The sequence below is a fragment of the Hetaerina americana genome, unplaced genomic scaffold (genome assembly GCF_022747635.1).
Source record: "Hetaerina americana unplaced genomic scaffold, ioHetAmer1.1.p SCAF_29, whole genome shotgun sequence".
In the NCBI taxonomy this organism is placed as follows: domain Eukaryota; kingdom Metazoa; phylum Arthropoda; class Insecta; order Odonata; family Calopterygidae; genus Hetaerina; species Hetaerina americana.
In genome coordinates this window covers 5,249,254-5,262,502 of record NW_027286863.1, presented here as the reverse complement: position 1 = coordinate 5,262,502, position 13,249 = coordinate 5,249,254, and the positions used below count along the sequence as shown (strand labels likewise).

Genomic DNA, 13,249 nt, shown 5'->3' with positions numbered 1-13,249 from the left:
TGCTCTCCTGCTCTATGGCCCTCAACTAACGTGTTCTCGATCTCAAGATGATGTTAAACGCTATTTGACTCAACTGGGCTATTCAGCACTCGAGAATGTTGGCTGCACATCCACGCCTAGCTGTGATTTCATGAAATACTTGAGGGTGGACCGAACGCCCCACATCTCTGTCAGGAGTTTTTAATCTCAATCTTAGGCATTAAACCAGTGAGCCTACACTCCGATTCCCGTTCCCTTCAATCCGCCCTCCCTCGTCTCTAGCAAAACCCTTTCGCTCTCTTCCCCTTTCTAATCTAAACTCTCTTGCTGGTATGTTATTTTAAATCATTCGCAAAATAATTATGAAAACAACGGTTGCTTGCAGGTTTCATTTAAGGTTCTAAATTAAGTACAAGCTCACAAAATGCATGATAAGATCACGTCGGAGTTTGTCCAACAGATTTTTACTAACGAGCAATAGGTACTTTCCGCTTACTTCCGAATTTTTTCAAAATTATTTTAAATTTTATTTTAATTGAGTCAATACAGTACCCCTGAATACTTGCGAGGGTGGTACCAGAATTACTGAACCAACAAAGAAAACACAAAAATTTGGGAAAAAAATGTTTTTATTTTTCAACATAATCTCCTTTCAGCTCTATGCACTTTTCCCAGCGATGTTCGATAAGTTCGACACCCTTTTAATAATAACTGGTTTACTCCTCAAAATAGCCATTAACTGCCGACATCACTTCTTCACGGTTGGGAAATCTTTGACCACCGAGCCATTTTTTCAAGTTTGCGAACTGAAAATAATCTGCGGGGACCAAATCTGGTGAATAGGGTGCATGAGGTCGCAATTCAAACTTTAATTCGTGAATTTTGGCCATAGCAATTACGAATTTGTGATCTGGTGTATTGTCTTGATGAAACAACACTTCCTTCTTAGCGAAATGCGGCCGCTTTTGCTTGATTTCTTCGTTCAAGCGTAGTAATAAGTTCGCATAATACTCGTCGTTGACAGTTTTTCTTTTTTCAAGATAGTAAATGAAAATTATCCCACGCGCATCCCAAAAAACCAACGCCATGACCTTGCCTGTAGATGAAACGGTCTTAGCCTTCTTTGGAGGCGGTTCTCCCTTTTGAATCCATTGTTTTGATTGTTCTTCTGTCTCGGGTGTGAAGTAACGGACCCATGTTTCATCCATGGCTATGAAATATCACAAAAATTCTGCTTTGTTGCTATGAAAGTATGCTGAACACTCAATTGAAACATCTTCACGACATTGGTTTGGCTCGAGTGTGAGCAAACGCGGCACCCATCTTGCACACAGCTTTCTCATGTCCAAATTTTCAGTTAATTTGCGATGTACCACCATTTTTGAAATTTTTACTATGCCTGCTGGCTCGCTAGATCACTTTCAGTGGACGATCATCCAGGATCACTTTGTGGATGTTCTTCGGCGTTTCTGGAGTCGTCACCTCATTTGGCCGACCGATGTGATGCTCGTACGTCCTCGTTTGAAATGTGCTACCCAATATTTAACCGTTGTAAACGAAGGAGCAGACTCACCCGGAGTAGAATCCAGTTCAGCTTTCATATTGGCTGTGCTAAGGCCTTTCAAGTAAAAGTAATGCATCACATGACGATGACCAATTTTCTCCATTCTCACAAATTCACTCGTAAACGTTCACTTTTGATGGCTGCCAAACAAAAAATAAACGAAGTGGCGTCTTCAAACTGGAAACATAGGCTTTATTAATTGCATACTTTCTAATACAGTGATATCTTTCAAAAAACTACCGCGATCAATAGGTCAGGCCGGGCACATCTGGGACCACTCTCGTATAAAGCGTAAAATCTAGACTGAATGTATCATATCGCTCACCATATTCGTCACTCAGCGGAAGCACTGCATACGAAGTTTCAATTTCTAGACTTAAACACACCACCACAAAGAGAATTTAAAATTTTGTTTGCGATATCGGAAAATCGTGGAAGAGCAAGTGATTTTCACGAGGTTATTTTTTCGCCAAGGCAGGGAGGAACGGATAGTGTATCTAACTACTGTTATTTAGAGGGAAAAGAGATGAAGGGAAAAGTGAAGTAGACTTAGAATACCATTCGAATTCACACTCACCTACCTACCACGAGGATATCACAAATGGCATCGCAGTTACTGAAACTTTTTATGATTCTAAGCGAAATTTACTCTCATGTATCATATATAGTTAGGTAGACCATAACTTTAGAATTTTGCGATTACTTCTTAGCAATATTTGAGAGTTACCCACTAAGCGTGGTGAATGGAGAATTGGTTTGCATTCCGTGGCATATAATGTAATAGAGCATATTAAGTCAAGAAAAAAGTCTTTCTGGAATTATTGGTTGACCACTCTTTTTAAGTTTCTTCCTTGGCAATATGGTTTTAGTAATCTTTTATCCCTTTTCACCCAGAGCAATGATGATATTTGAACATTTCATAACCAATTATTTTTCGAAACATCTTATTTCCGAAAAAAATCCCGCAAACACAAATTGTATAATAAGTATGCATAGTTTTGGCGTATTTTGCATATCAACGCACTAGAATTTATTCGATATGTGCATTCAACAAAATGTATTTAATCCTGAATTTTATTTAACCTGAAATTTGATTGTTCACAGTGTTTTAATTTTTCTAAATCGGGAGGCCAATGTACTTTCAGTCGAGGCAATTTTTTTAAATGTCTGGCCTTGGATATGCCTGACCGTTTAGGTGAGGGAACTTATCTGATGACAGTTCTTTGCTCACTCAATGGATTTTGACTCATCATAATTGTTTTTGTTCTTATAAGCGGAGATGAGTGGCAGCTGAGCTCATTTCCACAATAGGGATAGGCGAGCAATTTGGCTGTTGTGGGACGTTTTGGGGATTGAGGAAGAGAAACTCTTCGCTAGCATTAGTCGAGGGGATCGAGATGGTGCGGGGGCTAACGTACTGGCTTCCCACCCAGAGGGCCCGGGTTCAAATTCCCGGCGGTGTTGAATATTTTTCAGAGGTATCTCGATCCCTACTTGAGGTGCTTTGTGGAGGGCACTTTGAGTGAGTACGCCGTCCGTCGGATGGGACGTTAAGTTGCGGACCCCTTGGCGCCTTTCGTAAAGAGTAATCTAATACCGACACACCGGGTTTCTCTCCACCCTTTATTCTTTCCTGTCCATTCCCTATGGCACAAATGACCTCAGCTATCGGTTTCCACCCCTAAATACTAATACTACTTGAAAGAGTCGGCTAAGCAGATGGGCAGATGAGATGACGGCTCTCCGAGTGGTGCTTGGGGTGGACAAGGGGGGAGGGGTAGGCGAGACGGGGAGGAGGAGGAGGAAGTGTTAGCATTACGCGAACGACCAAGTTGAGGCATTCGGGAAAATAAAAATTTCAATTCCGGCGGATATTGTTTCTCAGAGTAATGAGGATGATAAGTAGAGCGGTGTCGATTACCAGGAACTCTTCCCTCTGGATAATTACCCCGCGTCGTCTCCTGCGGTGGCTGCTGGGAACGTGTGGATTCTTGTGCGAGGTGGGTTCCCGGAATCGCGGAAACTCACCGCCTACGAGACGCGAATCGCTCGTTAAAGGCATTCGACGCGAGCGAAGGGAAATACTAATTGTGTTCCCCTCAGCGACGCCTTCATCTCCCCACCGCCGCGGCATCGAGTGGAGGCATCGAGGCTGCTTGCTGCCCCTCCATGGATTCCTCCCAACTTTTATTTCATTCCTTTATTTTTTTATCGATTTGTGAGAGGTCATGGCTGAACTCGCTTTTCCGAGCCGAAGAAATAACTTTGCGAACCATAATATCCGGCTTCGGATATTATGGTTCGCAATTACGGTATGTCGGGTTCTCCGCCGGAAAGGGTCTTCCGGTTTATCGCGGTTTCCTTGGCAGCGAATTCGGTGCTCGACATTCATTTATCCATATCCATCCATGTAAAGGGGGCAGTTAAGTGCGTTTTTGAAGCTCCATAAATCATTCCTAAACATGCCCTTCTGCTAAAAAAATACACTCCCAAATCGAAAAATCGAAAGTAAATGGTAGTGTTTCTGTGATCGCTCATGATTCCCTAATACTTGGGCATGACATATAAAATGTTTATCATGACAACCGAATTGCCAAGTTAAATGTGATTTAATAACGATTAAGTACCTCTTTATCGAAACGAATTGCATTGTGTAACTTGTGACCAACGGAATAATTCAATATCTTCTCTCAGCGAATGTTTGAAAAAAATTCCCTCGACTTTTTAAATTTGATTTACGACGACATAATCCCTTCACCCTGAAGGGAGCCTAAAATCTCAAAATTCTTAAATTGATTATTGCATGAAATAATTATCGTTATTATGCACAGAATAGGCCCTTGAGATGAATCGGAGTGGAGTATACGGGATAAGCAAACGAACCGCACATCCGGGAGCGCAAGCCACGATGAGTCTTGGGCCTTCCTTGCTCTCCACCGACGGCATCATGTCAGTCAGCGATGGAATTCGAAGCGTTGCGGAATTCGTGGATGTGGAGTTGCTAGGATGTTCAATGATAGTTCCGATATTTTACTCTATCAACATGAAAGACATGATCGTGGATCGATTGGTGTCATGACCTTATTTCTCAAAGAATATATCTAAATTATGAATGCATGGAAATACACAAGGAGTACTAGACGAACTAATTAGGGGTATGAAACGATAATAAACCTTTTTTGGGGAAGGCTGGACCGACTGGTCAACGTGAGAGGCTGAACGCCTTGAAAGTATTTCTTGGTAGGCATTCCATTTTTGATCTATATTTGACAAATATATTAACATCAACTTCTTTAGAGCGGTTTGAAATTATTTAATATTTATACACTCGTCCACATAAATTATGGATACTATATTGAGCTACTGAGCTAAAATGAAGAGAATGAACTTAGGAATTGAAATACTCTTTTTTCTTCCATACAGGCCTAAGCAATAAAAATAAAGATTTAAAAGCGCCTTTTTGGTGTATGCATTATATGGGATTTATGTACAAAAATATTTCATACGTCAATTATTGTCATTGAAATGAAATGCTTTCCAAATTCACAGGAGTTGACTGCGACTCATCAGTCTCGTCCGCATCTCCTAGTGATGGGCTTTCAAGTTTCAGTTGAGTTCTTTTAGTTGACCAAATGGTGGCCTACGTTAATCACGCATTACTATATAAAATGAACGGCAGTTTTCCCTGGGTCACCGGACGGATGAAGCAAGCAATCAAAATGAAAAGGGTTAGCTCAAATTAGGCATTTTATCTCGAAGCATCGTGACATTGGTCTACAATTTAGTTTTGAACTTTTCGAATAGTTGCTCGTATTGGTTTTCCGCCGTGGCGATTTTAAGCTGTACGAGGAGAAGAGTATTTCCGGGGCCCGTTGCTCCGAGCTGGTGCGACTCAAATTGCCAGTCTCCTATATGAACATAATGAGTCTGCTGGTGGTAATAAATGGTGCCTACTTTGTCCATAGTATGAGAATTTAAAGGTTTTCAATAACCTTTCAGGCTGTTGTTAGAGTAATTATAACTCCATTTGCAGCTTTGAGAAGCGAGACCTAGAATTTGCCCTAAGTTTAATTTTTGCTATTCCGACACATAAGTTTAAGTTCCAATCAGGATAGCGGATTATTCAAAGTGCATCCCTCCTTGTGCGTGAGAGGTTTTCCCACGACTCGAAGGCTCCCTAGGGTAGGCGGATTCCTGAAGGTCTTTAAGGGCACGTGTGCTAGCTTCTTTGACGGCGATTAGGGTCCCATTGTGGTGTCCTTTGAGGGAAGATTTCACTTTTGGGAATAGCAAAATGTCCACTGGTGCCAAGTCGGGACTTAAGGGGACTGGGAAATCGTCGCGATGTCGTTTCAGAAGGCCCTCGCAAGCAGACAGACACTCCACTCTGCTCTTGGTCGTCCATCCGCCAACACCTTCGGGACCAGTTCAGCGCAGCGCATCTTTCGCATCGCCATATTTTTAGTGGTAATGGTGTACACTGTCATCTTATCATTGCCAATGCGATCTTTGGTCATAAGACTTGATGACTCGCGATACTTCGCGCTGGGCGAACGGTGCATTCGTTGGCGCACAGTGGATCTCCCCACTTCCCCATGCTAGCGGCGCCGATCAAATTTCTAGCATGCATCTCGCCGTTTCGCCCGAGGAGCGCAACGCGAGGAAACGAACGCTTCGGCCGCAGCGGCACGGCCTTTGGTGTGCGCGGGGGGGGGGGGGGGGGTGGTCGACGGAGAGCAAACAAGCAATCAGTTTGCAAGGTGATCACTTTGTCACTCCGCCCCCATCGAGTTTGCTGATTTCGCCACCAGGGGATAGCACTCGCAGAGCGTGCGCCCGTGAGCTTGTGGAGTGCCGTGTCTCCTCCTCACCACTCCCACCCTCCCCCCACTCCTCCCTCCGTACACAACTCTCTTGCTAATGGAGAGAGACGAGAGGAGGAGGGAGGGGGGTGGAAGGGGGAGGGGGGGAGGGACAAGAAGAAGAGGAATGGAGGAGGGAGAAGGGCGATGGTGCAGGCGGGCCCTCAGTCTCCGCCGCGCCGAGTGTGCCGCAGCCGTTGAAGCCTCGCAGTTGAAGGGGGTTGGAAGGAAGTCCGCCCTAAGAATAGTCAGTCGGCTCCCCTAGTCTCGACCATTGGCCGGTCGATCGATCGATTGGTCGGGGTTCCCCTCGTCTCATCACCGCTCGTCGACGCCTCACGGAGGTGACAGCCGGACGGGAGGAAGTGGGGGCTTGGCGTCGCTCCGTCAGCCGCCGCCGGGAGGAAGCTCGCGTCGACGGCACAGGTGAGCTCTGAAATTCCTTTCGGCGGTTGCGCTAACTCTTGGATTCGCCGAGTGGCGGAAGTTTAAGGGGAATGGGGAGAGGGGAGTGGAAGGGTTTGGGCGCGAAATTATCCTCCCCTCACCCCTTCTCCCCCTCCCGGGAGGCGGCAACACGCAATCAAGATCGAGCAGGTTCTAAAATTGTGATTGCTGACCCTGTAAGCATTGTGTATGAGGGCGCATGTCAATCAGGATGAATTATGTCATCCAATACGTCCGTACACTTTACTGAATAGTTTTGAAGAGTGAAGAAAATCAATTCAGTTCACACTAATAGAGTAAGTACCTAGTTTTTAGTTCCCAACTTCTCTCTGTTTTAGCGAGAGGAATAATGCAATGGTTGGCGTATTCGGACCGAACATTTACAACTGTTTCCGTTGGTTGCGAACGTTCGGTCCGAAACGGCAGAGAAAACCCCACACAATTGCGTCTCCCATCCACTCATGTTACAATCGGATGATACACAAAATGCGATTTTATCGATATATTTTCGTTGGCGATCCGGTGGACGAAATTCCTTGTTTTGACCATTAAACTCTTGCCGATTGTCCGTGGTAGTTGCTTACAAACAGGAGCGAAAGCGGAAAGAAACCGCGGGCACGCCAGCCATCCAACATGAGTTATGAACTGAAAGAGTCGTTTATTCACCGCGCGTAGGGATAGCGCAATCCTTGATAACCTGTTGATCACCGTTTCTCCGGACTTGGCCGATTTCCAAGAAGCATTTTGCTGGTAACATCCGTCTGAATCCTGGACGTCACCCATAAGGCACTCGGCAATGATCGCTCTGGACGAACGAAGCTTTGTGGCTTCTTACCCACAGTAATAGGAGGATAGACACTCTTTAACGTAAATAATTTGCAATTGATCACATTCTATCATTACAATCGAAGTGAATGTCGTGGATATTCAAGTGCATAGTCGTCTTCGAATCATTTTTCATGGAGGTGGAAGGAGCCAATGGAGCCTCTGTCGACGGACTATGAACTGCCACTCCGTGATCTACTGAGTGGTTTTGGCCACTTTGGCCTCCTCTTTTTGGCGATACAATGGCCAAAATGCTCGCAATCCTTGATTTCGTTATAAATGATAGTCCGCACTCTTTGCCTTTAATATGTCAGTCATTGATCTTAATGAAGTTCTTGAATATTCTTTTCTAATTCAAATTAAAATTTAATGACATTTATTGGTCTTTAGAGCACCAACTTACATTTGCCAAGATGTGATATCGTCCCATGAAATTGTTGCATTTCTCTTCAAAACTCCGATCTATGTCATTCATTGTTCTCTTAAACATAGACTTGCAAGCTTCAGGAAGCATCTAGCCAATCGAAACTAATTTGAGATGACAGTTGAACAAAGCAAGTCACTCGGAAGAAATAAAGAAATCTCTTGGTAGGCAAGGAAGGGGTTTTATTGTTATGCATCCATAAAAATCATTTTATCTGCATTCCTATTAAGTACAATTGAAGTGTAAGGCTTTCATTACATTTTATTGGCGTACTAATTCTCGGCGTCTAACCGTTAAAATTGTATCGTTCTCCCGGACTATGTATGGCGTATGGTGTTCATTATTTTAATGCAGCGAAATAGTAATCACAAAAGGGTTTCAGTTGCAACAGCAAAGGGTCGGCAACCAAGTCATAACCTGGATTATAACCAATCAAAGCAGCCGGCAGTAATTATCAACCCTTGAAAACTGTTGTACCGTTTTAAAACGCTTTTTTGACTGATTATTCTCTTTTGGTGTATCTGATCTATTCGTTTGTTCTGTTTAAGAGTCTATTGATCTGTTAAAATAGACAGAAAGCTAAGCAAATTAAGAAGTCTCTATGGACGGTGGTGGAAGAGAGGATCTTTGGGGGAATTTCGAAGGCAGGATCCTTGCATAATGATAGACAGGGGAATATCGAAGGTGGTAATATTTTTTAAGGCTGTGGTAGGGTGAAGACAGGCATGTTGTGCGAAATGGAGTCATAGAAGAAGTAACTGGAGTTGTAGAATGGCTTATTGCTGTGCAGTGTGTTGAAGTGTTTGGTGTCGTGCCAGGCGGGACTTGGAATCGTATAGTGCTCAGTCCCCACATTCTTCAAAACATATTGACCGGTAGTCTATCTCATTGCTAATTAACCGTTTAAATGAAGTTTTGGATTAACTCAAGTGCTAATCCCTGCTGAAGTTCTTAACTCCGCTTTACGTGTCTCTATAAACCCTAGTACCATACATGAGGGGGGTGATTAATATGGGCTCTGAAAACGTGCAAACATGCTTGTAGTCTGGTGTAACACATCTGACCAATAAAACATGAACTTCTCTTTCCCTTAAATTCTTGTCTTCTTTAGCTCCCTCTACAGCTTAAGTTTCCACCCCTTTTATGACGCCCAAAATACCCATTATTTTCTTCTCTCCTCCCCACTTATCAAACGCCTTCCCCCACAGCCTCCAGCATACACTTCGACAAACATTCCATAAAGTTTTCTGTTTCCGCCGTATTCATCACCCATTCTTCTCCCTCTCAACTTAATCTAACACTTCTTCGTTTGCCTTCGCCTCTTTCCGTGTTATTTTCTCTGCATCCGTTTTCTCTTCCTTTCGACTAAAAGTATCCAATTGAACGATTGATTCCATTGAATTTTTGCTGGGTGAGGATAAGCATGATGCTGGAATTAACAGTTATTTACGGAGTGGTTCTCTGCCGATTTACTCAATAAACTCACGACAGATCTACGAGAAAATCATAGCAATAGCATAGGTTGTCATTTTCGTGCTCCATGAATCTTCTGCTGACGAGAGACATGCACGGTACAGGAGCGGCAATCGCAGATTTTCCGATCGTTCCAAACGAATTAGAAACATTTTGGTCGCTTGCAAATTTTAGATACTCCGAGAATTTTTTCAGCCTAGTTTCAGTTTTCGTTGAGTTATATTCCGGAGGTCGATTTTTTAATTGCGGCCGCGTTGCCGGCCCGCAGCCGTTTGCATACAGCATCGCTGGAGCCCACCCTTTTTCCCCCGCAGACTACCTCTGCCGCTTCCTTCCATGCCCCAAGATTACTTCCGTCCGTCGAGGGCGGCTGGCATTCCACACTAAACGGTGCTGCCTCTTCGGATTCTTCCAAATTGGTCTCTTAAAAATGTCAAAATTAGGACACCGTATAATCCGGCGGGGCAATCATTTCATGTCAAGGCAAAAGGCCTTTTTCCTACGTCCTTTTGCTTATTCCTAGGTTCACTCTACACAGAAGTGAATTTCAATATTTGTTAGCGGAGTGGACTGCCTGTTTAATTCGACAAACCCATCGTCATGGTGTTTCATTGCCATCGTACGGGCAAAAATATAATCTTAAAAGATGAAATAAATGCTATGGTCAAAAGTCCGATTCATATCGGTGCGATGTATTGTGGTGAGACAAAAAGAAGAAATGCATAAAATGTAAACAGATTCAATCTTCGCTTTCTTCTGAAACAACTAACTATCAGCAGTTGTATTAAAAGACTAATCTAATGAATGAGTGTCGATTGAAAGGGGTTCTTCTAAATTCCATTCAATAGTATCACTATTTTTCATTTTCACGAGTAAGCAATGTTGATTTACACACCTGCAAACTATAGCCAGCCGATTTGGAGTAGAATGATATTAAAACTCTTATTTATACAATTTTTTGCGCGTTTAACTTGGTTAACTCTCTCAGCAGATGCTTCTAATATGTATTCTTTTTCCACTTCGACCAGGATCTTCTACCTCGTGCACCCGCAACGGATTGAATATTGCTATACGATTTTGGAAAATACTGAAAAATGCCTAGTCTGTAAAACTACCCGATTTAATTCTCGAATATTAAACTACATTTGAAAATTAGTTTAGAAAGGAGCGCTGGAAGCCGGTGAACTTGGGGAGCCCTGGAGACCCAGGTGTGGGCTGATGTGGGCGTGAATGAGGACGTCCGGAGAGAGTGAGCTGGATTAAAAGAACAAAATTGAAGTCCCTGCGATGGTGGAGAAAGGAAGGCGGCTTTTCCGCGGAAGAGGAATGGGAGGGGGAGATATTGTGTGAGGCAAATGGAAGGGAGAATTTTAGATGAAACTAGGCCGAGAGTAGCTTTAAGGGGTTTTAAGCGGTTTATGCGCTTTGTAATTGTTTACTGATATCTAATAAAATACTATACGCGAAACACTTCCCTAGCACTTTAATGCAAGCAATAGTTTTTCAGTTGCCTCCTGAGTCGATGTCATGAACGCCAGAGTAACGCCTCGCGGCATATTGTCTCGGGACCTCGTCTCGAAGTCGTGATCAGTGTTATGGGAGATCTATAAAAGACTCAGCGGCTTATAGGGGAATTACCCATGGAGTTTCATCAAATAATTTTCAGAATTCGCCAGTATTTGTACAACGGATGTCAAATAACGCTTTAATTAAATGTGAAAAGGGACGTAGTAGTCCATTGGGTAAGGCGCTGGTCTACTGACCGAAGGTTCCGGGTTCGATTCCCGGGCAAGCCTGTCTGGGCACCCTCAGCTCCACCCAAGTTGTGTGATTTTCCGGGTATCAGATCTTCCTGGGAAACCGGAGGTGGCACAGGGGTAGAATCTGGCCCCCCTTAATACCCCTATGTGTGAATTACACACGCCGAATAGGGCTAGGTACTAGGCCAGCGCTCTACCCTCACCTATCAAACCAACTTTTGGGTTGATAATTGTGATTCAGAGATGACAGTTATATTTTCCCTTAGAGGGGATGTATATGTGGTATTTTTACCAGTTGTAGGCACTGCTTACTACGATATATGCATGCCATAGAAATTAATGACTGACTTACGTAATCCTTTAAATCGCGCCGGACCTATTGCCAATCGTTAGAGCAGCGATTATTAAGGTTATGAGTGAATGAATATTGTTGCACTCATGAAACTAGAATCATACAGAAGGCTAAATAAAATCACAGCTCGTGCATCACTATGCGGAGGAATTCAGTCGTGGGCCAAATGCCAGTCAAAGTAGATGCTTAAAAAGCCAACGAAGCAAAAAAGCATGTAGTCGAGTCAGCTTAAGTCAAGCCAATACAGACGTCTCGGTGCCTAATTTCCGCTATTTAAATGTAGTATTTTCATGTCATGCAATATCATTTTGAGTTTTGCATCAATTATTTAAACGCGTGAGTATAGAATATTTGGAATGCGTTGCTCCAAAAATCGCATCGATTCCATTTGACGCGTTTGGCCGGCGTCATGGTAATTTCATGCCCACAGCGTGTCGCTGGAATAGAAACATGAGGGCGTGGCGATGGCAGTTGGTTGACAACCTGTGCTGGGAATGCACCGTTTTCCTCGTGTAAACTCTCGTCGGGCGGAGAGGGTGGGGAAGAAGGGTGAGTGTGTGGATCCAATAGGCCTCTCCGGATGCGTGACCACATGGTTCAGCCGTGCGTAAGGGACGGTGACGGGGCGGGTTTGGGGGGGGGGAGGGTGAGCGAGAGGGGCGGGGTTCAGTCCCGAGAATCAATCCAATCCCACGCCCCCCTTCCAAGGACCTTCACCACATCTTCAATCCTTCGCTCGGATTATTATTTAATTGTTCGATGTAAATCACTCCTTATCGAGTAGCGCCTGAAATGAAAGAATCCATATAGCCTTGTTTTAGAGGGAAAAGGGTGAAGAATAATTGCATTAGAGTGTGCAAATGATGAAGTAATCGAAAGAGTGGATGATGCGATACGCATATCTTGTTTAAAAGGTTTGCGAAACGTGGCAGATTAGATGAAGAGATCAAAAATTGCGCGTATTCCAGAAGAAATGCTGTGAGCAATATATGAAAATATCTTCGAAATGGAACGCTTTTCGGCGACACACAAATATATAAAAACACAGGTGTAGATTTTAAAAACATAGAAACACAAAGAAAGGACACTCACATATGTACTTTTGACGTTTCGACGGCTCGGCCGCCGTCATCAGAATGGCGTTCTCGGGGAAGGGCGGAGAGGACATGTGCGGGGGAGGGTTGAGGAAAGGAGAGGTAAGGGACCAATAGGAAATGAACAAGGGGGTGGGAGGGGATATGTAGGCAGCTATTGGATGCATTCAGTAGGCTTGGTTCAGCCTGGGAGGTTTAAATGACTGGGTCACCCAGATATGCGCCATCTCGCGGGTTCTCACCTCTATTATACTAGCAGATTTGGGAAGGATTTCAATCACCGAAACGGAGAAGCAGTCATCAAAAGATTGGTTGTGGGAAGCAGTGTGAGAAGGGATGGGATAATTAAGGAAGGTGGGAGATTTGGTGGAATATCGGCGGTTATTCATGCGGAGGGAAAGTGCGGTCGTGCATTCGCCCACGTAGTAGGCAGGGCAGAAGTTACAGGAGAAGCGATATATAATAGTTT

General features: G+C 43.9%; 1 protein-coding gene across 2 annotated transcripts in view; it reads left to right on the top strand.

Moving 5' to 3' along the window:
* LOC139689927 (uncharacterized) overlaps window positions 1–13,249 on the top strand; it is a 313,079-nt gene that overhangs the window by 88,831 nt on the left and 210,999 nt on the right. Inside the window, exon 1 of one of the 2 annotated variants that reach the window (XM_071587062.1) lies at window positions 6,562–6,831. The exons of the other annotated variant lie outside the window; for it this stretch is intronic. The gene's annotated coding sequence lies outside the window, so the exon portion shown is untranslated. Of the gene's footprint in view, window positions 1–6,561; window positions 6,832–13,249 lie in introns of those variants that run through there. 2 annotated transcript variants of the gene reach the window in all.